The 24639-nt window shown below is 38.4% G+C and overlaps 1 protein-coding gene and 1 long non-coding RNA gene across 5 annotated transcripts in view; one reads left to right on the top strand and one right to left on the bottom strand.

Moving 5' to 3' along the window:
- Nucleotides 1–16972: 16972 nt before the first annotated feature.
- Nucleotides 16973–22557, bottom strand: LOC306647291. The gene is made up of 4 exons (XR_013760075.1): nucleotides 22422–22557; nucleotides 18871–18952; nucleotides 17823–17959; nucleotides 16973–17063 (listed from the first exon to the last, which is right to left on the bottom strand). It is a non-coding gene; the product is annotated as an uncharacterized lncRNA (long non-coding RNA).
- Nucleotides 22558–22811: 254 nt separating this feature from the next.
- The window catches only part of LOC306647283 (biotinidase-like), a 35653-nt gene continuing 33825 nt past the window's right edge, over nucleotides 22812–24639 (top strand). For all 4 annotated transcript variants that reach the window (XR_013760064.1, XR_013760065.1, XR_013760066.1 and 1 more), the window contains exon 1: nucleotides 22812–22945. The gene's annotated coding sequence lies outside the window, so the exon portion shown is untranslated. The remainder of the gene's footprint in view (nucleotides 22946–24639) is intronic.

The raw sequence follows: 24639 nt of genomic DNA, 5'->3' as shown, positions 1-24639 counted from the left end.
TTGAGGTGAAGAATGCAATGATTTTTTTTTTTTTTTTTGCAGTGCTGGGGATTGAACCCAGGGCCTTGTGCTTGCAAGGCAAGCACTCTACCAACTGAGCTATATCCCCAGCCCATGATTTTTTTAAATATTATTTTGGGTTAATGCACAGATAGCTGCAAATAGTGTGGTGATGGCTCCCAACCATAAGGTAAGTGTTTAGATAGTTTTATTATTTTCTTTTAGGGGATAGAAGCATATTAGGGGACAATCCCTGCTACAACTCTTGTGCTAAAATGCAGATTTCATTTCTAGCGATTTCATCCCTAAATCATTTGCTCCATTTTATCATTTTGGGGTTTGAACTTTAACATTTTGGAGTGGGATCTCATCAGATGGAGGTATATTTATATTGATGCTCACATACATACAGTTACACATTCATGCACACATTCACAATCATTCATGCATATGTATGTGTGAATATTCATATTCCTATTCATGTACTTTTTAAGGTACATATATCTATGCATTTTCATATACATTCAGTTTCATGCACATATAGATATACATATTCTTATTCACGTCTGTGTACATATTCATATTCATGGACATGTACATTTTCATATTCATATTTCTGTACATGTGCATGTTCATATTGTATCCATATCTACATATTTACATACTCATACACAATTTCATATTCAAGCATGTGCACTTGTACATATTCATATTCATGTACATGTACACATTCATATTCATATTTGTATACATTTGCATAAATTTTCATGGACATGTACATATTCTTATTCATGTTCATGCACATATTCATGTCCATGCACATGCGCATATCCATGCACATGGACATTTCATATTCATGCATATAATCAATCTTGTGTACATGTACATGCCTGTATGCATATTCACATTCACATACATGTACATGTTCATACCATACCCACATCCATATATATTATTCATATACAATTTCATATTCATACATGTGTAGATGTACATATTCATATCCAGGTACATAAATATGAATATGTATGTGTATGTAAAATTGAATGTGTGCAGGTGCATGTTTATACATGTTTCATATTCATATTCCTCCACACCTTCATATTGCTGTATTGTACATGTACATAATTATGTATGGACACATGTTCATGTACACATTTATATTTATACATATATTCATTTTCATAGTCCTTTTAATGCATATGTACATACTCATTCATGTACATGTACATAGTCATATTTATGTACGTGTACAATATTCATATTGATATCCATAAACATTCATATGATATGCATATTCATATATTCATGCAATTATTCATGTTCATATTCCTCTTTAGATTCATATTCCTATTCTTACACATATATATACAATATCCCTTTACATATTCATACACATATTCATGCATGTGCACTTTACATATTCATAGTCATGCATGTACAAGTTCATATATTTGCACACATTCATATTCATGTATACATGCATGTACATATTTACATACTCACATGCATATATTCATATTTATACATATATTCATAGTTCCATTAATGCACATGTGCATACTTGTTCATGTACATATTCATATTAATATACCTGTATCTGTACATAGTCATAGTTATGTATCTGTATACTATATTCATATACATATTCATAAAGATTCATATTAATGTATACACATGCATATTCATATTCATATACACATCCCCGTACATATTCTTGCAATTATTTATGTTCATATTCCTCTTTAGGTTCTTATTCCTATTCATGTACATGAAAATGTACATTTTCATAGGTATACTTATTCATTCATCTAGAGATTTCATCATTTGGGGGTTTTAACTGGGACATTTTGAATTGAAATGTACATTTTCATATTTGTATAAGCTTTCATATTCATACTCTTGTGCAGATTCATATTTGTACACATTGTGTATATGTACATGAATGCTTTCATATTCATGTACATGTATATTTTCATACTTGTACACATTCATATTTGTTACACATTGATATGTGTATACATCTTTTTGTACATGTATATGTACATTTTCATATTCATGTATGCACACATATACATTTTCATATTCAAACACATATTCAGATACATGTATGCTTCATATTCTTTTTCATATACCTGTATGTGTATGGTCATATTCATATTTATGTTCCTTTTCATATGCCTACTCATTTATGTATAGATCATACACACATTCACATTTGTATATGTGTTCTCATTCATATTCATACATTTTCATATTAATATTTATATACAAATATATCTATTCACATCCATATGCATACATATTCATATTTGGGTCACATATATTCACATAAATATTCAGGTACTTATTCATATTCATGTTAACATACATATTCAAATATAGATATTCATATTCATACAAATAATGATAAATATATTCATATACATTTTTATGACTTCTCCATTATACTTTGAAGGTATAACTGAAAACTTCTGGATTTAGAACTCATCAGAAGGGCTGTTCATATACACTATAGTCATATTCAGACAGATTCATCTATAGAGATTCATCTATACAGATTTACCTATATTGATTCATCTATGTAGCATCTGCCCCACATCTGCCCATAGTTTCATCTTTTTTAGGGCATGAACTGGCACATTCTGTCATCAAATAGAGGTTATATTCACATTGATATATATATTAATGCACCTATTCACAATCATATTCATGTACCTGTGTACATTCATATTCCTAATCATGTACATATTGGTATGTACATGTACTTATTTCTATGTTCATGTAAAAATTTCTTGTTATGTACACATTTCTATGTACATGTATCTGTACACTTTCATAAAATCAGTGTACATGTACATTTTCACATTTATACACATATTTATATTTGTGTACACATTCATGCATATTTGCATGTGGTGTACATATTTGCATATACATGTGCACTTTCTTAATCATGTACTGTATGTGTACATTTTCACATTTGTACACATTCATATTCATGTACACTTTGATATTTGTATGCTTTTTTGTACATATATATGTACACTTTCATGTTTGTGTATGTGCACAGGTACATTTTCATATTTGACACACATTCACACATTATATACATGTTCACAGACATACAACTATTCATATTCATTTTCACATGCATATTCATAGTTATGTATATTCATATTTATGTATAGATTATACATTTTTATATTTGTATATGTGCATTCATAGTCATACACTTTCACGTTAATATTCTTGTACAAATATACATATTCACATCTATATGCATACATATTCATATCCAGGTAATATTCACATAAATATTCGTGTACCTATATTCACTCATATTCAGGTTAATATACATATTCAAACATAGATATATGATTAATCATGATCTGTGAGAATCCTAGGTTCTTCCTTACAAAGCATCCTTCTTTGTACATGCTTGGCTTCAAGGAATGCTACCCACCTGAGACCACCATAGCTCATTTGTAGGTCCTGGCTAAATATGGGGCTCTCAGGTTCAGCTCCTCGAAGTTACAGCTGGTCAAGGTTTAGTCTCACTACTGTAAATGATAAATACATTTGGTTTCAGGACAACCCTTTATCTCACATTTATTTTTTGCTTGCTGAGCCCCACTGTAATGTCAACATGCTTTCATCCCAACAACACAGGGGAAACCCTGTTTTACCCAGCATAGTGGTATTTTGAAAATGGTTCATATGATCCACAATATGCTGAGATGCAATTTGAATTTTAAAAGTTTTAAGGTGAAACTGTTAAACGTCCCCCAACTTTTTTCCAAATTCTAGATTGAAACAATTTTGAACCCCAGTTTTCTTCCCAGCTTTGTTTGATTTAAAATTTTATGAGGGAACCAGGCATAGTGATAAACGTAATACTAGCAATTCAAGAGGCTGACAACTTTGAGGCCAGCCTGGGCAACTTATGAGACTGTGTCTCAAAATAAAAAATAAAAAGACTGGTGGAACTCAGTGGTAGGGCACATGCTTAGCCTGCACGAGGTCTTGGGTTCAATCATCAGCATAAAATAAATAAATAAATAAATAAAATTTGATGGGAAGTCTGGGCTTATGTTCATTTAAACTTTTTTTTTTTTTTTTTAAATTTCAAGGACAGAATTGGGGCATCCATTAGAAAATTGCTTCCAGTTGGATACTGTCACATTATAAAATGGGGTCACTATTTTAACCTACTATGAATCCACTGAACTATGATATTTAGTAGTATAGATTTGTCCATTTCACCCATAAAAAGATCATAACATTATCCACTTTTTCTTTTTGTCTACTACAGTCAAGTTTCTGTATACAATATCCTATAATAACTTAGTTTCTTATTTTGTTTTGTTTGGGGTTTTTCGGTACAGGGGATTGAACCCAGGAGCACTTTGCCACTGAGATACATCCTCAACCCTTTTTATTTTTCATTTTGAGAGAGGGCCTCACTAAATTGCTGAGGCTGACCTGGAACTTGTGATTCTCCTGTCTCAGCCTCTGGAACCTCTGGAATTATAGGCAAGCACCACTGCACCCAACTCATGCTAGTAACTATTGGCATCATATCCATCTTTTAAGGTCGGAATCATTTTACCTAAGGGGCTCCTAAGTTTTGATCCTGAGGCAATGCTGCTTAGCTTCCTGTAAAATGTAGAGGTCAGTTCCACCCCAGTCCATGATGCAGCCCCTAGGAAGAATTCCTATTGCAGGCTATAAAACTGCTCTGTAAGAACTGACATGCTGCTGCTCTCCCCAGGGGGAACAGCCTTGTCAGTTGGCCCATGTGCTACTGACAGTAAATCTCTTTTGTGAGATTCCGGTGTGTGGTGTGGTGCTTGGACTCTGTTCAGACTTTGCATGGGTCCTTTCATTGCTGTCATGACTCAGATAGGTTCTCCCATCGATTTTGCTCTTCCTTTGAGGATCTGAGCTGCTTTGGGATCCTATACTGGGTCTAAGCCCACCATCACTGCAAACTCACCTTCCACTTCACCAAATACTTGACTTCTCATCCACCACTGGCTGAGTAAGTTCCCCTGAACTCAAATGGCCTGTGGTTCCTGGGAAGTGACTGTTGAAAGTCTGGCACTCCCAGGATTCCTCGTTTGGTTGGGGGCAACCCCAACCACAGCTTTCAGAGCCATGGTTGATCCCCACTGTCAATTGGCCTCACCCCAGTAAAAGAGCCTACTTAACACGTCTCGGTCACTCTTTCGGCTCAAAGCCCTGGTGCCAGGCACCGAGAATCCCTACAAGCCGTAGGCCCAGCTACCACGTCCTGAGGTAGTGACGACTCCGAGAACAGTTAGCTCCTTCTCACTTAGTACAAGAGAACACAGAGGAATGCCTCTGCTTCTGCCTACCGATTCTCTCTTTTGCCACGGGTGCAGCCCCCTCAACCATCCCCTCAGACGCCCATTTGGGTTGCCTTTTGACAAATTTGGACTCACTCCACCTTACCCCCGACTTGAAGGGACAAAATTAGTTCATCTCTGCAATCGAATTTGGCTCCTCTATACCTTAGACAATGACTCCAAGTGGCCACTTAACAACACCCTAGATCCCAACATTTGGAGGGACCTTTTCAACTTTCATGAGCGCTTGGGGAAATGGAAAGATATCCCCTATTCCAGGGCTTCTCCTTCCTCTGTTCCAGGCTGTCCCTCTGCTCCTCTTGCTCTCCAGCCCAGGTTCAACTAGCCTTTCAGACCCCTTGACCCCAGGACCCTCCTGAAAACCCATATTTTGACCCTGCTGATGAGTCCCCTCCCTGCTGATCTCAACCTTCTGCTAAAAAGATCAGGAATGATTAGTAAGAAAATTCCCAGGTTCCTTTTGTTCACATAGTTAGCCTTCACTAGTCTATCTAGAATCTCCCCATTACTGTTTCTGTGCCTAAATGTGCTTACTGTTTTCTCTTCGAGCCACAAGAGGGAGGTATTTAAAATCAACCCCTCCTTTGAGGCCCTCCAAGAAAAGGGCATTATATGCCTAACAACCAATAAATGTCCCCTCACCCTCTGGAGATTCCTTTTGGGCAAAAAATAGGTAAAAATGTACAATTTGTACTTTTGTCATGGTTTTTAATAATTAGGAGTTTATAGTGGCAGGGAGGAAAGCAGTAATGCCCTTAACTCTGAATCCTCCAAGGGTCTCTGGCATAGGGCAAACTAGGACCCTAGCACTTCGCCAAAGAAGGCCGGAAATAACTTTGACAAAGCCAAGTGGTGAGAGATGGGTTTTTCTGGACTATATGGAAGCTGAAACTTAGGGAGACATCCCTAATATTACTTCTAACTCAGATGGGAGCTTCTCTCTCAACAGTATTGCCAGGTTCACCACTAGCCTGCATACTGCAAAATTACAAATCATTAAGAAAAGTGCCTTTCATATTTACTAGGCTTGGCCTCAATAATCTCTACCATGAGAGGAGAAAGCCTTAAGGAATCACCTACTAAGGGAGAAAAATCAAGGGGACCCCCCCAACTTAAGATAGGTGAAAATAAGTTTAGGGAGGTTTTGGAGGATCCAAATAATAGTATATGAGATGTTAAAGAACTTATGCCAGTTACTTGGCTTCACCTGGAAAAATTATGCTATTACTTAACCATCTAGAGCACAGGGAGTTCCTGGAAACCATCCTAACTGGGATTCAAACAATGAGTAGGATGTGTGGAAAACTATTATATGAGGCCTTCAGTAAATTCCTGCTATTTTCATGGAGAGACTGAGGAAGGCAATAAGAAAACACACCCCTGAATCCAGAATCCATAAAGGGCCACCTACTTTTAAAAGATAAATTTATCATTCAGTCAACCCCAGACATTTAGAGGAAATTACAAAAATTGGCATGTGGCCTTAATCAATCCTTAGATGATCTCTAGCTTGCATCTTCCACTTTTTTTATAATAGCGATCAAGAAGAAAAGAAAGAAAGGAAGCATAAAGGCAAGAAAAAGCACATATTAAAGATCGTTCAAAATCTCAAGTGACAGAACCTTAATGCCTTGCATCAGCCCATACAGTTCACCCATTTTAGGAGTTCAAAAGCCAACTGCTTAGTCCAAAACCTTAGAATAATTAGGCAGTACTATGTTAGGTTTAAAAGATGCCTTTTTTTCCGTATACTCTAGACTCTCAATCACAATATTTGTTTGCCTTTGAGGAACCAGATAGTGGATCTCAACTAATCTAGACAGTGTTGCCTGAAGGATTTGGAGATAGCCCTTACCTGTTTGGACAAACCCTAGCTAAGGACTTAACAAAATTCAGAGATAAAACATCTGTAATTGTTCTCCAATATGTAGGTGACATCCTTTATGTGCCTCCACCCAGGAGGAAAATCAAAAGACCATTACAGAGGTCCTAAACTTCTTAGCTGATAGGGATTATAAAATCTCAAAGAAGAAAGCTTAATTATGCCATTAACAGGTTCACTTCTTAACCTGTTTGTCACTGAGAGGAAAATAATTCTAAAAATATTTGCCTAAAAATACTGGATAGGCAACCATGGACAAACCAGGTCAATAGCCAATGACATATCTCAGTAAGAAGCTTAGCATAGTAGCTTTCATTCTCAAAAGTAATGGAAAATAAGATCTCATAATTTTCTTTGACATCCAAACCTGTCCTGAAAATAGAAATGGTTAAAATGCCTTAGTGTCTGCTGGAACCAGTAATCTCAGCTCCTTCCAGATCTCAGTTAAGGTTTACATTGAAATGTAAAGGGACAAAGCCTGCAGGCTCAGTAGGAGACCAGTCTCAAACCAAAGGAAAAAAAAAAAGGAAAAAGTGTCTTTTACCTGAACCCCAACGAATCTAAACTAAAAATTAAATTATATGATGCTTTACTAAAATAATTAATGGCAGTGTCATTTTTCTGGGACTCTTGGTTTTTTTTTTTTTTTTCCTTAAATTCTATATTTTTTGAGCTCATGACAGTTTTTTTTTTTATTAGTCCTTTTTTATATTCAATTAGGTTTTTGAGCATCTGTTACATTGCAATGGAGATTCACCTATAAAATCTACAAGCCCTTAGCTTTTGTTATGTCTATATCATGTTGTCTGTCATGTTATATGTGCATCCATATGTCATGTACATGATATCAAAATTGACATAAATAATGAGTGCTCATGAATTAAAATTAAAAAATGGATCCAGATACCTTTAATTTAAAAAGGTTCAATTTTAACTGGGTAGACAAATGAAGGTAAAATGTCTTTAAAATTGCTTAACTCACAAGTCTCTCTAGCTAGTCAAACTAATAAAATGTTGATGTCTATAAAATTTTTTTTTTTAATATTTTTTTGTTTTCGGTGGACACAACATTTATTTTATGTGGTGCTGAGGATCGAACCAGGGCCTCACACATGCCAGGCAAGTGCTCTACCACTAAGCCACAACCCCAGCCCCTATAAAATGTTTAATCCATTATTTCTAGGACTTTTCTTCTATAGGAAAGAGATAACAGATACTGTTGAATACACTTGCCTGATAGCTTGGTTTTTTACAGTAGAATAAATAAAGTTGATTTGACATGTATGGGATTACCCAAATGTGTTTGTTAGAGACATCTGATTAACTTACAAAGTTAAAATGCTAACTGTTAAATATAACACCAAGTACTCTTAATTCTTTAAATTCCACAGGGTGATATAACATTGTGTTTTCTTAAACTGGGAAACAAACAGATGTGATTCTATGTACATGGGGTGCAAAATTTCAACTGTGCTTCAATTAGAGTACTGCAAATAACAAAGTATTTCATCTTATTAAAATGGAGTAATTCATCTAAATTCAGAAATTGCATAAGGGTTATTTCTTAATATGAACAACTGATAGGAAAGAAAATAAAATATTCCAGATATGGAAATATATTTAGTAGAAGAGAAAAGAAAATGCTTCTGGGTAAGAAAGTCTTTGTGTGATGAAATACATGAGGGTCTAAGTTAGTGCTAAGAAAGTCTGTGTGTAAGTAAAGGGAAAATTTCAATAAGTTTGTGTGTAATTAAGTTGGTTATATGTATGTGAGGCAATTAAAGTTATTTAAGGTTTTCCCTAAGGTCAAATACTAATGTACTGATATAAACCAAAATTTAATCCATATGTTAAATTGACAAGGATTTCTTAAAAACACTAATTACTCTTAACATTGTGTCAGTTAAGTTTTATTTTTTAGAACAATTAGTCTTAAAAATTAGGGTTTGGGAGCTGAAGAAATAGCTCCCTTTGGAGAGTGCTCGGCTAGCATGCACAAGGACCGCAGTTCAAATACCCGGCCGATCAAAGTGGGGTGGGAGGAGAAAAATTACAAAATCTTTGGGGCTGGGGAGATAGCTCAGTTGGTAGAGTGCTCGCCTCACAAGCACAAGGCCCTGGGTTCGATCCCCAGCACCGCAAAAAGAAAAAAAAAAAAAAAAAAAACAAAGACAAAGTCTAATTTTTCTTTAAAAGCTAAACTTGGTTAATATAAAAATATCAAGATAATTGTGCTATTACTCGTCTTTGTATATTAAATATGTTCATTTCTTCTAGGTATACAAGTCTTTAAAGCAGAAAATTTATCAAGCTGCTATTTTCCATACAAAAGTTGTCCGTAATGGTAATATTAAACTTATAAGAACAGTAAACGTTATTGGGGACTTACTTATATCATATTAATATTCTATAATAGAACGTGTTATCAGATAAAATTTTATGTTACCTTCTATACTGGGATAAAAATGTAAATGTATTTCTAAAAGATAATGAGAGCCTGATCTGTTTAAAGGTTAACATCATGAACCATGAAAGCATTTTGCCACTTTTCCACACAAAAGGAATGTTAAAAGCTCTCTCAGCCTTTCTTTGATTCATGTTTTAAATATAATATTATATTGTGTGAACTAGTATTCATATAGACTTAGGAAACAATAAATGTAAACTTTGTAAAAATAATATTTAAAAAAGAGGCAAAAATCACTTTTAAAACTAGAACACTTTGCCTAAGATTTGTGAAGAGTCCCACCTTACCTGAGGTAAGGCTCTGCCTCCCACCCTGCTTCATGTCAGAATGGCTCCAAAATAAGCCAGACTTCAGCTCATTTAATTTGTATTCAAAAGATTTATTGTGGTTGTAAACTAAATAGGGGATATAATGTGTAACTCAGTCAAAATTCAAGATAGCTATTATGCAAGCTGAATATATTTTTACTCTTGCTAATTTCATTTTTGTAAAACTGCTACCTGTTAACGTTTTGCAGAGATACTGCTTCAAGAACACACAACCTAAGTTAACTTGAGATAATAAGCCATCACCTATAGGACAGGTAGTATATAATGGTAATGTTGAGAACAGGGTGATATCTGTACAGCTAACTTGTCTTAATCACCAGGATGCAGGCAGTTGCAACTGCACCCTCAAGAGCCAATACAGCACAAACAGGACTGCTGGGCCCCCGTGCTTATCGAGGTTGTTAAGATATTTGTCTGAGGAATGTGCAGCTGCCTAGAAACCTTATCTATCAAGGACAGGGGGTCCTAACCCCGACTCATCTCCTGCATAGTTCACCCCTTCCCTCCTCCCTTCTTCCTCGAGGACCGTTCAGTTCTGGTGGGACCCAATGAGAACCAAATAGATTGGCAGGGCCCAACCAGAGGAGGACTAATGTTTAGCTGTTCAAATGTTAACCAATAACGTACAGGTCTTTGTGTGTGAATGCTTGGAAATCTCTTAAATAGAGGGCTTTCTTGCCCCTCAGGGCCGCGCCCCACTCAGCCATTGCAATGGTCTGAGAGGCTGGTTGCGGTCCAGGCTCGAGCTTGCAATAAAAACTCGTTGTGTGTCTTGCATTACCGTGTGTGCACTTTGACTCTCTGGGGATCAGTCGATATCAGGGACCAGTCAATATTGGACCCTAACAGTAACTTCCAGAACTAATACAGATCCCAGTAAAATAAAAGGGTAAAATGATTGTAAGGTTATAGACATTAATGTTAAAGCCCAGTACTCTTACTTTAAGACTGGTAAGACTGCCTTGCTGGATGTTTAAGAACAAGTTTAAAATCAAGATTAACACAAAAGGGCCAAGAAAACCAGTGTTTGGCTCTTGCCCTCTGAGTCAGCCTGAACCCAGGGAATGGGAGAACTTCTCTAAGGAGCTTTGCAACTCTGGGCCACATGACCTTCTGATCAGGGAGATTAATAAGACCACTGGAGAACTGAAAGCCAATCACTGCACCTGCTGTAAAGAAGAGGGTCATTGAAAAAGGGAGACATCCCTGATGCTTCCAAAGGAAACTACCTCATCAAGAGACCCTACCTAGCAAATGGCACTAAGGGAGCTAAGATGCTGCTCTCAAGTTCTCCATGAGTAACCCCTGTGGGCACTCAGCTGACTCTTAACAGCACATAGGAACAAGGTCAATTTGACCAGCTTGATCTTGAACACCTAACAAAACAGTTAAAACCAAAATATTCCTGGGCATTAAAAGAAGAAACAATAGTTAAATATAACTTAAGATGTACACTTGTGTTAGCCCCAAGAATAAGTAAAATTGGAGGCTACAAAAGAGATTCTTAGGCCGAAGTGCCTGTTAACTATCAAGAGAAACTGCCAGAGTCAGAAATTTCTGGTTCGTTTAAGGCCTACAGATCTTCCTAAACAGGACCATGCCTGCTAAATTGCCTATAAAGTTCCTACAAGATCAGATACACAAGTTCACCAATTGATCAACTAACCACTTCTCCTTTAAGACTACCAACCCCTGACACCCAAAGCCAAGGCACAGGACTCACTATTGACACCTCTTGCTCCACGAACTCTCCTCCCACCTAAAGTCCTCCCTGATCTCCTTTTTACAGGAATGAGACTCTTCGGCCCTAACCAGCAGGAAGAAGCTACAGAAGAAAGACCATTGTCCCACCCCTCGTATCTATAAAAACAAAAAGGGAGGAATGTTGGCATCAGATCGGACATTTTAGGTCAGAAGCCATTTTATCTATGGGGCTCCTAAATTTTGATCTTGGAGGCAATGCCCCTTAGCTTCCTATTAAAACATAGAGGTCAACCCCACCCCAGGCCATGATGCAACACCTAGGAAGAATTCCTATTGCAGGCTATAAAACTGCTCTCCCTGGGGGGAACAGCCTTGTTGGCTGGCCTGTGTGCTACTGACAATAAATCTCTTTTGTGAGATTCTGGTGTGCGGCATGGTGCTTGGACTTTGTGCAGGTCCTTTCAATAACTGTGATGTGATTATTCACAGTGAACCAACACCAGCTCTTGGTATGCACCTCATTTGCTTGATTTTAACAATCAGGTGCAGAACCTTGCTGGAAATCAACACCATACTTCTTGGTTTCTTGGTCTGTGCATCAGTTTTTCCTTTTTTTTTTTGTACCAGGGATTTAAAACCCAGGGCTGTGTAACCACTGAGGCATATCCCCAGGTCTTTTTATTTTTTGAGACAGGATCTCATTAAGTTGCTGAGGCTGGCCTTGAACCTGTGATCCTTCTGCCTCAGCCTCTGGAATTTGCTGTGATTACAGGCATGCACCACCACGCTCAGCTTCATGAAAAGTTCAAGAGATGGTTTGACTCAGTGATTGGAAATGTAATGGTATGCAGGTGCAGACAGGTAATAGAAATCAATGAACTAGAATGATCTGTGTACAATAAGAGTTGTGGGGCCTGTGGCAGTCAGGAGGGTGAGTGCCTTATCTAAAGGCATTAAATTGGGTTAAGAAAAAATGCAGCTGACAAAATACAACTTCTGCAGGTTATATTTGGACTGACTGACACTTGAAACCCATTTTACTAATGGATGCATTTGAGAGGTTTTGTGACTTAAGGTTACACAGTTAATAGTTGGCAAAGCTACAATCTGAACAAAATTTTGGGCTTTAAGTAGTGCTTTATTGCATCGTGGGAGTGACAGAATGAGGGGCTCAGCGGGTTCTTCTTGGAAGAGGTGATTTTAAGGTTTAACTTTAGAGAATGAAAGTGTTACTGAAAGTTTGGTCCTCGTCCCCAATGCCAATCTAATAATGAGGACATGGTTTTGAGAAAAAGGAAAAAAGTTTTGCTTTGCTAGCAAAGGAGAAACACAGGGACTTCCGTCCCAGAGGCTGATATTCTACCCATCAGCAGGAACAGAGAGAGGGTTTTTAAAGAGGTGATTTAAAGGCTACATTCCACGTATTCTCTGTTGGAGTTGTAATTCACTTGTTAATTTGGGAGATAGTCATTTCTGAGATCTTCTGGTACCATCCCCAAAGACTGGATTACTTCCTTCCTATAGTGGGTATGCTCAAGGACACACAAATCTACCTAGAATGGGTAAGAAAGGTAATCCTGTGTCTCCTGAAATTAGGGAGGAGCAGGGAGAGAGGAAGAGAAAGAAACATCCATATTAAAAATAAATTGCACTGAACAACAAGGGCTATATTCAAAGCATAAAGTGGGCCACTGTTACAAAAGTATATTTTGGTAGTTTAGAAATAAATAGAAGGATTAGTGTAAACATTTGAAGGCACCTGTGCTAAGCTGTACATAGGTTAAAGTCCTTCACAAGAAAAATAAATTAGAAATGTCATGACTGAGAGTTTGGTGAAGTTATGACAGAATGTAATGTATTTGAATAAACACTGGACTGTAGGAGAGAGGGCCAGATTTCAGGTCTTTGCTGGGAACAACTGTTGTGGCCTCAGATGATCTGCTTAAAATCTCTGAGAGCTTCCTCATCTCACTACCTCACTCTTCGAGAGTGGAAGTAAGAATTAGAGAAGTACATATGATGTCTCCTGGTCCTGTGGAGTGTGGTAATGGGGATGATACTGCTTTGAAGTTCTTTAATAGAGTTATATTTTATGCTAGAAGCCATCAGGAGTCACTCTTATATGAGATTGCATGTCTCATCAGTCGGTGTACTTTTACAGAAGAGGTGACAAGAAGAAACTGCAATATGTTAGTCTACTTTTGGTACGGGGGACTGAACCCAGGGGTGCTCCACCACTGAGCCATATCTCCAGCCCTTTTCATTTTGAGACAGTGTCTCACTAAGTTGCTTAGGGTCTTGCTAAATTGCTGCAGCTGACCTTGAACTTGTGATCCTCCTGCTTCAGGCTCCAGCATCACTGGGATTATGGGCGTGCACCACCACACCCAGCCAAGTCACTCCGAAGTTTCCCAAAGTAAAATGTAGGAAATATTTGTGGTTTTCATTATCTATGATTATAGAAGATTTGACATCCACACTGATTTTGTGTCATCTTAATTAAAGTGGAACTGTGGCCTAAGGAATTGTGTCCATTTAGGATGATGGTTCTTAAATTGGGGTCATAGACTCCTTTGAAAATAAGAGAAAAGTGAAAAAATATCTTCCCAGAAAAGTGCAGTCCTACTTTTCCAGTTATGTCATAATCCACCATGTAGGAATCCCTGCACTAGGACATCACAACTAAATATAAGCATCTGTTTGTGACACATGGGCTACTGTGATGCTTGTCATGCAAAGTGCACATAGTAATGATTAGTAGTGTAAAGAATGATGAAAAAAAGCATGTTGGGCAGAGGTGTTTGAATTGAGTGAAATATTGCCCTCATTTGAATAAATTTCAATCCTATAGGAGTGTTGAAGGAACATACAGTATCCTTCAGCTGGATCCACCAGATGGTAACAAGGCTTTAGCTTTCTCTCTACATTTTTTTAACTGCTCGAAAGTAAACTGCTTAGGGTCTTGCTGCGATACTTTACTGTTAAGCACTTCAGGATATATTTCCTAAAAGTTGAAAGAATGAGGCGATACCAACTGTCCGTCCACTGGAGAAGTTCCGCTTTATTCAGAGACTGTGCACACTTTTATAGAGTGGAGAGAAGTCTCATAGGCCAGGGTATGGGAAGGGGCGGTAGGTAATTGGGCAAGCTTTGTTGCTAGGGGATTGAGACAGGGCGGTGGAGAGTAATTGGGTACGGGGCCGCGCTGGTGGGAAACTGACACTCCAGAAGAGAAGCAGGATATGCGCCATGTTGCCGAGGTGTGGTTGGTAGGGGGGGGCTTTTGCAGCTGCTTGTGGGGGGTTAGGCCTTATAAAAGTAAAGATAGTCCCCAAGAAACACCAACCGTGATCAAAATGAGTGGTATAATTTAGTGATCTAATGTTTTGGTGAAAGCATTCAAATAGAAATCAAACATATGCTGAGGTTTATTTATATATTTATTTATTTGGTACCAGGAAGTGAACCGAGGGGTGCTATACACTAAGCCACATCCCCAGCCCTTTTTAAATATTTTATTTAGAGACAGGGTCTCATTGAGTTGTGTAGTCCTTTCTTTTGCTGAGGATGGCTTTGAACTCTTGATGCTCCTGCCTCAGCCTCCTGAGCTGCTGGGATTACAGGTGTGTGCCACTGTACCCAGTTTATATTTTTTATTTTGAGACAGGATCTTGTTAAGTTGCTTAGGGCCTCACAAAATTGTTGAGGCTGGCTTTGAACTTGCAATCTTCCTGTCTCAGCCTCCTGAGTTGCTGGGAATATAGGTGAGCACCACTGTGGCCCGCATGAGATTTTATTTTTGTAAAGAGAAAAACTGAGCATTATTTGTAGCTTGACAATAAGCCCTAAAATGATCATGCACTAAAACAAGATCTTACAGATCAATATTTTAAATTTAGTGATATTATGTTCATTTAGTAAGCTTCTTGCTTATGTGACACTTTTATTCTTTCAAATCATTCTCAAGTCAGTTTTTTCAGTTGGGCCACCTGGCCCAGAGGCTGTGCTCTTACCCACGGAGCTCCCCTATATCCCAGCAGAAAACAAGCTTCTTGAGCTTGGGGATGTAGCTCAGTGGTAGAGCGCTTATCTAGCATGGCCTGGGCTTGATCCCCAGCACCACACAAAGACCCAAAGACAGACAGACACACATTCACCCAAAAAGAGAGAAAACAAGCTTCTTTTAGTCCTAATTTTTTTTCAGTGACCTCAAAACAACTTTCCATACTTTGCAAGTTTTTAGTATGCAGTGAAGAAGCCATGAACACACTATTCTGGAAGAGAAAGAGCCTGGGTTATTTATTCTGAGATCCTCAGCACACAGTGCAGTGCTATGCCCCTAGTGCCTGGCACATGGGGAACACTTGGTAACTGTTAGGCAAGTGGGTCTCATAATTTTTCACACTTCAGAGAAGGAAATGCTCTGGTTCAGGACTGTTTTACCCTGTAGATGGTTTCCAGTTTCAGTCCAGAAAACTCAAATGCACGGTCTTCCTTTTCCCAGAAGCCCTTGGTTTCTATCTTTAGTCACTGTAGTAACTGTAATAACAAATCCCAAACCAATTCCTATTGCTCCAAAGGCATCAAGGCTTTTGAGGAAAAGAACTAAAATAAAATCCGGAGGCATGTCAACAAAGAAATGTAAAGACAACCTCTTTTCTAACATAAAATTTTTAGCCAGACATGATGATGCATGCCTGTTATCCCAGTGATCTGGGAGGCTGAAGCAGGAGGATTGCAAGTTTGAGGCCAGTCCCAACAACTCAGTGAGACCCTGTCTCTAAATAAAAAGTTAAAAAAAAAAAAAAGGGGCTAGGAATGTGGCTTAGTGATAAAGTGCCTCTGGGTTAAATTCCCTTAGAAAACTGAGTATACAAATTATCACACGAACACCAAGGGATATATCAAGTGTGAAATCTCTACAAAACCTCATCTCAGAATACGTTATGAAATATATTCTTTTACACTAAATGTATAGTTTTCAAATGTTTCCTTAATCTGCATTATTGTAGTTTCAAATTTAAAAATGCTATAATTTCTTTCTTGGAAGTCTTACCTTTGATAAACCCAAAATCCTAGGCAGTTGTTGGTACTGAGGATTGAACCCAGGTGTTCTTTACTACTGAGCCACATCCCCAGCCCTTTTTATTTTTAATTTTGAAAACAGGATCCTGCTAAATTGCTAAGGCCAGCATTGACCTTATGGTCCTTCTGCCTCAGCCTCCACAGTTGCTGGGACTACTGGCATTTGTCACCATGCTTGGCAAGGGCAGTTGTTCTTGGGGAAGCTAATAAAAGAGGAAAATACTCTAAATTAGATTGAGATACAATGAAAATAACCAATTTCAGTAAGCTACTATCAAACTAAATAGGAACAAACCAAATTCCTATCTATAAGCTATAAGATTCCCAAATGGCTGTATCATGGCCACCCTGAGAAGCTAACTGATCTGTGAACAATTCTAGGAGGGTGGGGAAGGGGACTTATTCCACAGTCCCAATTTGGGGCATAATCAAATAAGCTAGGAAATATCTCTCTTCCTGGAAATCCACAATGCATAACTAGCATATAAGAGATACCAAGAAGCCCTACAGTAAAGATTGCTGGGAAACGCTGGATTAAACAAAACTAAATAATCTTATCTGAGTACTCTTAGGAAAACAAGTGCCTTAGAAAAAGTGAAAGTTTTATCCTTGAATATTTTCATCTGAAATATGGTACTAAGTTTAAAATTAAAATATTAGGATTACAGAAGACAGTCTGAAAATCTAGTTCTTCCCCCACATGCTGAAGAGTAAAAGTGTACTATATTCACTATTCTGCAGTTCCTGAATTGAGACAAAAATAGCAAGGTAAATGCCTTTGTTTAGCCGTATGCCTTCTGGTGCTCAGAGAAAACCAGCTAAGGCTTTAGCAGCAACAGTCCCACCTGGCCCTGGCATTACCTCTTTGTGGTTTTTCACCCTCCTAGAATTGCCTTTGGAGCAATAGGAATTGGTTTGGGATTTGTTATTACAGTTACTACAGTGACTAAAGAGCCATGAACCTGAAGTGCTCTTGAGTTTCACAGGGTCCGAGGTTACCTTTCATGGAGGCTCGCTGCTCTGTTTCTTCCCTTGGAATTTTCTATCACTTGTTTTCTGCAGGATACTGCCATGGTGTCTTGTCAAATTGTTCTAAAAGCTAAAAAACCACAAAAGTTTTCTTTCCTTTTTGAAAATAAGTTTAATCACATTAATATAAGAATCTCTTCTTAAAGAACACACTGCTTGCTATGCTATTCTACCATTTGCAATGCTCATACCCTTTGCTTTTCCTTTAGGTAGAAAACTGATACATGAGTAAGATGGTAAGCTTTTGTTTGGGTCAGTGTGGATTTCTGCCAGATGCTGGGATTCCCGTAGGACAGCTTCTCTACATTTCACAGGTAAGAGCTCTTAAGTTCTCTTCAGTCTTTGACACTTAAGGAAAAACATCCCCTCCAAAGAACCCTTATGGAAAGGCTGCTAAATATCTACCTATGGATTGAATGCTCCAGAGTGACTTCATATGTGACTAGAGATGCGGCTTAATATTATGTACTTATAACAAATATCCAAAATCAAGTGATAAATGTGACAATATTTTAAATCTCTTATCACAATGGCGTATATATGTTATATACAAAATATAAGAACCTAGACAAGTCACTGATTACAATTTGGAAAAGTAAAAAACTATTAACTTAGGAAAAAAAAAAAAAACTAAAAAAATTTCCAGACTGTAAGCTATTTTTTGGGTTGTAAGTTCAATCCTTTGGAAGTTTCATTACAATTTTTCAGACAGTGAAATCCTACTTAGTAAGTCCTTTTGCATTCTGAATGATTGAATTTTCAAGTGCCTTCCCAAAATACTTACTTTACATAAATATGAGCTATGTATAAAAAGACTTACCAAGTTCCAAAGTTATATTTAAGAATAGTTTCCCTTCATAATTTGGTTTAAAATAGGTATTAATAAACTTGTCACCAAGCAAAACAAGACTGTAACATTTTAAGAACTGTTTCTTAAAAGACCAGTTCATATAAACTAAAAGCCCAAGCAAAAGTTCTTACCTGTTTAGTAACAGCATTTACATCACTTAGCAAGTCATAGCAGGCTTTACATTATTCCCCAATTCTTCTGCACAGATGTCAACTTAAAAAAGAAAAATCGTGTTTATTCTTAAAAATCTTTAACAAGACAATTAAGGGGTTGAGAATGTAACTCAGTGGTAGAGAACTTGTCCAGTATGCACAAGGTCTTGGTACCTCAATCTCTAGTACCACCAAAAAAATCAAACACCAAACAAAAAAACACCAAGAAGTCAGTAAAGGCTGAATAAATGAACTGTGTTATATGTAACATTTAATAAAGAAGAAGTGATACTCAAGAAGTGAAGAAAAGTAAAATAAAATGAAATATAAAGGGCTGGGAATGTAGCTCAGTGGTAGAGTACTGGCCTAGCATACTTGAGGCCCTGGTTCAATCCCTAGTACTTTAAAAAAAAAAAAAAAAAAAGTAAAAATCCATAGAACTATTAAGTGTCATCGTAGAGAGAACCTCATCATTTTCCTTCATTTTAAAAATCTACTTTATGGAATTCTGGTATTGTCCCATTATACCTGCAGGAATCCATTTGAGCTGATCAATTAGTTTTAAATCTAACGGTTCTATTGAATTACATTAGGGATTCCTATCTAAAGCAGAGGTTCTCAAATTTGAGCACGTATCAGAATCACCTAGTGGGCTTATTAAACCATACATTGCAGGAGTCCACCTCACTTTCTGATTTCATTAGTCTGAGATGGGGATCCAGAAATGTGCATTCCTAACAAATTTCCTAGGTGATGCTGATGCTGGTAGCACAAGGACCACATTCTGAGAACCATTTGTAGTATGCCATGATTATTCCATTTGCTCAGAAGTTCCATTTCCAGGATGGCCTTGAATAAATGAAAATGGCTTTTGCAAGAAGGAATAATTTAGCTGGTGATGCATTTGTTGGTCATCAAGAGGAGAACACTGAATGTTTCATTTTAATCTACCATCCCACTTAAAAATCTTTTCTCTACCTTTAAATATATCTGAACATGAAGCAGAGGCAAACTGTGCTTTTCAAACTATTTGAACCTTGATTTTGAAAGGTTTTCTGGTTGGAGGTAAAGTGGAACATTATGTTTTCAAGGCTTGAGAAAGCAGCTGACATTAGAACTGATAATTATGTTAGAAAACTTATAAAATCTACTTTGTAAAAATAGAAAAGGATCCTTACAAAAGCCAAGAAGAAAGCAGAGCTGATAATGGCTGAGAAGGAGAACAATGAACCACAAATAGCTCTCATTTGAAACCTCTTCAGAGTACCTGTACAAATTAACATATGTATGTTGGAGGCAGCCCCAAATGTAAAATCCAAAATTGAGTTTCTCCAATTGCAGAGACCCATTTTAAAAGAAAAATCTGATATAACACACAAAAGCATATTTATATTTATTATTTGAATTATTCTGCAAGTATTTCTAAAGTCTAAATAGTCTGGAACTTATTTATACATTGTCCTTGCAAATTAGCTTCAGGGGTAAATCTGATCTTTTAAACTACATTAATAAAAACCACTCTACGTAAATACTAATGTACAAGATGAACTAAGTAGAATAAATGTGGTAGGTGGGGAGAAAATTGCAACTGCAGAGGACTCATCAAACATCAAAACGGATGGGGCCAAACCAAATAGGGCAAACAGGGTTGCGAGTCACTATGTAGGTAGTGTTTCCTACAGTACAGAAACTGCATATTTTATTTTGCTTGTTTATTATGTTTTTATCACTAGGAAAATTAACATGTCCACTTTGGATAATGTGGAAAAATCAGTAAAAGTATAAAGAAAACCCCAAAACAATCCCATAATAATACCAACTTATAAACAATTATTAATGCCCTCTCCTCTTTTCATAGTCTTTTTTTCTATGCAAATATTTTTTCTATAAATGAGTTTATATAATACTGTCTCATATACTTTTACTTATCATAAATGTTTTACTCTGTCTTAAGTTCTTAAATACATTTTTTAGAGGCTACATATTTTGCTGAACACATATACCACAATTAAATGTTTTTTGCAATTGCTGGATAATTTTTGGTATTAAGAGTACTGCATTGTACATCTTTATGCTTGAATATTCTTTCTTTTCTTTTTGTGCTGCTGAAGATGAAAGCCAGAGCCTCAAGCATGCCAGACAAGTGCTCTACACTGAGCTACATCACCAGCTTTTTTAAAAAAATTGAGACAGGATTTGCCTAAATTGCCTAGGCTGCCCTCCAATGGCAATCATTCTGTGTCCATTTCCCCAGTAGCTGGGATTATAGGCATGCACTACCATACCTGTCTTGTGCTTAAACCTTTCTCTCGCTCTCTTTTTTTTCTTGGTAATGGGGATGAACCCAGGGGGGCTTTACCCCTGAGCTACATCCTTTTCCCTTTTTGAGACAGGGGTTCACTAAATTGCCAGGGCTAGCCTTGAACTTGCAAGCCTCCTGCCTCAATCTCCAGAGTAGCTGTGGTTACAGGTGCATGCCACTGTATCAGGCTCTACTGTGTAATTTTGGCAAGTTACTCTGTACATTGACTTCCTCATCTATGAAGTGAACATAATTCAGAGCATTGCTGTGAAGATGAAAACAGTAATACATAAAACACCCAGAATAGTGCCTGTACACAGCAAGCTCTTAGTAACAGTTGACTTTCCAACAATCTGCCTACTTGCTGGCCACATATGATCACTGTGCCTTGAATCTGATGAAAGACAATCAAGTCATAACCAACTACACCTTTCTCTTTAGTACAAACATGCTCCTGAATATCTTCTGATCCTGTTGTCATATTCTTTCTGAATCATCCTGTCACTTCCCTTATTTCAGGCACTAAGTCTTGGTTGCCTGACGGGGGCATATGTGCTGGATGTCCCACATGCATCTCAAACTCACATTCCAAATTGAACTCATCACCTTTCCCTTCCAGATTGGCTCTTTCTTGTTTATTTCCTAATCTCAGTCAGTGGCACTATGATCCACATAGTCAAGCAAATCTCAAAGAGATCAGTCACACATTTTATACGACTATAGTTCATTATTAAGTACATCTATTCTGAGAGTTATTACACTAGATAAGTTTTTTCCTGCCTGTCTTGCCTTTACCTTCTCGGAATTTAATCAACTTGAAGGTCAAGTCTACACCTCATTCCTTCTTTATATTCCTCTTCCACCAGTTATGGAGCACAGTGTCTAGCATATAGTACACATTCAGTAAATGTTTGCTGTATGAAGAAAGCAGTGGCAGGTAAACCCACTTCCAGAAAAACAGTAAAGTATAGCACCTATTAATAGACCAATCGCTTCATCTACTCCGGAAAAAAGAACAGAAGATTCTTCCAACTCGGAGGAGTAAAAGGTAGGGGTAAGGGTATAGCTCAGCGGGACAGCACTGGCCTGCCATGCATTTGGAAAGCACTAGAGGAGTGGTAAGCACTGAGCGTTTGCAATCAACAGCTTCTACTACTATATAGCATCCCCAATGATGCACTCGACTACCTGAGTCCTTACCACCTGCTAATTCCTCATCCCGATGTACCTGACGCCCCAGCTCCTGGACTGCAACAGCGATTTCCGTCACCCGGAGGCCTACAACGCCAAACACGAATTCCACATTCAGCATCCAGGAAAACGAGGAATAAACTCCCGGCCCCGCCCACACTTCCGCATCCGCCCCCACCGCCCCAAGCTCTTCGGTCTCAAGACATCGCCTGGGTACCCAGCGGCCACCGTAGCACCTGCACCGCGGTAATGTCGCTCGGCTTTGCGAAGTTACTTTCCGGCATTTTCCACCTAAGCGTTCAAGGCACTGTCGCAGCCCACAGCCAAGCGGACATCGCCCAGCAAAACAACCCAGAGTCCTCCGCACGCTACTTGCGGAACTGCGCCCCTAACGGACAGCAGGGCAGCCAACCACTTTATATAGCAGGACGGAAAAGGCGGGGCTGAACTAGTCGGCTGTGGGTGAGGATGTAAAGAGCCCCCTGCCCGGCTCCCCGACTCGCCGGCTACGGTGTGAGGAGAGGCCAGGGCCATCAGAAGGCCGCGGCCTACCCAGGGAAGGTAAGAAGCTGCAACTCGGGAGTCTCTCCCCCTTGCCCGGGATTTCTCCACTGTCCCGAAGCTCTCATGCTCCGGGGAAGGTGGGTGGCGCAAGCGCACGTGGGGCCGAAGGCGGGCCGGTCGTCCCGAGAAGGGGGAGTGTCTCAAGCGCGCGTTCTCAGCCAGCCTAGGCGGCGCTGGGGGCTTGGGCGGGCTGCACAAAGGTTGCAGGCACACGGGTGGCTTGTGCACGTCTAACAAAGAGCCAAGTGGTCCTTGGGTCGTGTTGTCATGCTGCTAAATACTCTGGCTTCATAGCTTGTGCCTTTTGCACTTTGTAAATTGTAGTAATGTGCATACTTAAATCCGCAAGCAGAGAGAGGCTCTTACCAGTTTTGTAGGTGACCCACCTTCCAAGCAGGAGAAAAAATAACTAGTCCAGAGCCCTGGGGCCCAGACCACGATTCAGACTCTACTGCTGTCCCCTACCCACTCTTTGGCCCTTGGGACATGAGAAATTCAATCCTTACTGCTAACCCATTACCCTCCTATACTCGGTTTCCAATTCAGAAGATGCAGCTTTTCACAATTCTTAGATAAATCCCTTCCTACGACCAGTTCCTCATTCCCATAGCCTTTCAAAACACTTTACAGTAGGAAAGACGACTTGTGGTGTGCGATTTCTGAGGTTTTCTTGTTTATTAGATTGCTTCCTCGGTATCAAATGTCAAAATTAAATGAGTAATCTGCTTACAAAATTAGGGCCACTTAAAAGTTAAAGAAACCCAAATAAACCATAAAGTCTACAATCATGTCAAAAAGTGGAATTTAACTTTTTTTTTTTAATATATATATTTTGGAGTAATGGATATGGAGAATAAGAAATTCCCAAAATAATGAGGCCTGAGAATAAGAAAAGGGAGTAAAAATGAAGGCCATGCATTGACAGCTTTCATCTCCCAGGATGAATGTTTTCCAGATGCTGGCTGCAGGCAAAGAGGATGTTTTATCATCCTCAAAAGAAACAGTCTGTAGGAGGCGTTGTCTCCTCCAAAGCAAAATCCTTTTTAGGCACTGTCCACTGACCTTGACTGAAAGGCACACATTCCTGACTAAGCAAAACTGACATATGTTCACTAGACCACCCCTCAAAATAACCTATATAAATCCCGTCCTTTTCTTTGTTCAGTGACTCCTTTTCCACCGGGAAAGTGGGTCCACGGCATCATTTCATCCCCCTGAACAAAGAGTGGAGATGACTCATGAGGTTTGTATCCTGCCCAGTCTTTTTGTGCTAACATGGAGTATTGTTAAACAAAAAGGTCAGTAATAGAGGGCAAAAAGCCAATAAGAGTGGGGAACAAATCATGGGTAGTGAAATGAAGAGAAGCACTGGAAGTGAAAGGATTTCTAAACTTGGAAATTTTCAAATTGTAGTCCAGGCCCTTTCAAAAGGCCTTCTGAACCTTTGTATTCCACTCCTTCTACCAACCCCAAGCAGAGCAAAATGAAATGGTTGCCTCCCTGGATAAGGGGCCCATCTAAGAAGGAGATTTTTTTTTGAAGTCTCTAGAGTTCATCTAAAGAGTTCTGTTCTAGAGTAGAATCTCGTTTTTAACATACAAGTGTCTTTTTTTTTTTCTTATTAAGGTATAATAAACACAAATCTAAAGATATTAAATGTCAGATGAGTTTTACAGTTATGTATACCTATT

Source organism: Sciurus vulgaris (genome assembly GCF_902686455.1).
Source record: "Sciurus vulgaris genome assembly, chromosome: 16".
NCBI classification, from domain to species: Eukaryota; Metazoa; Chordata; class Mammalia; order Rodentia; family Sciuridae; genus Sciurus; species Sciurus vulgaris.
Note: the sequence above shows the minus strand (reverse complement) of the source record. Positions and strands in the feature narration are given on the sequence as shown.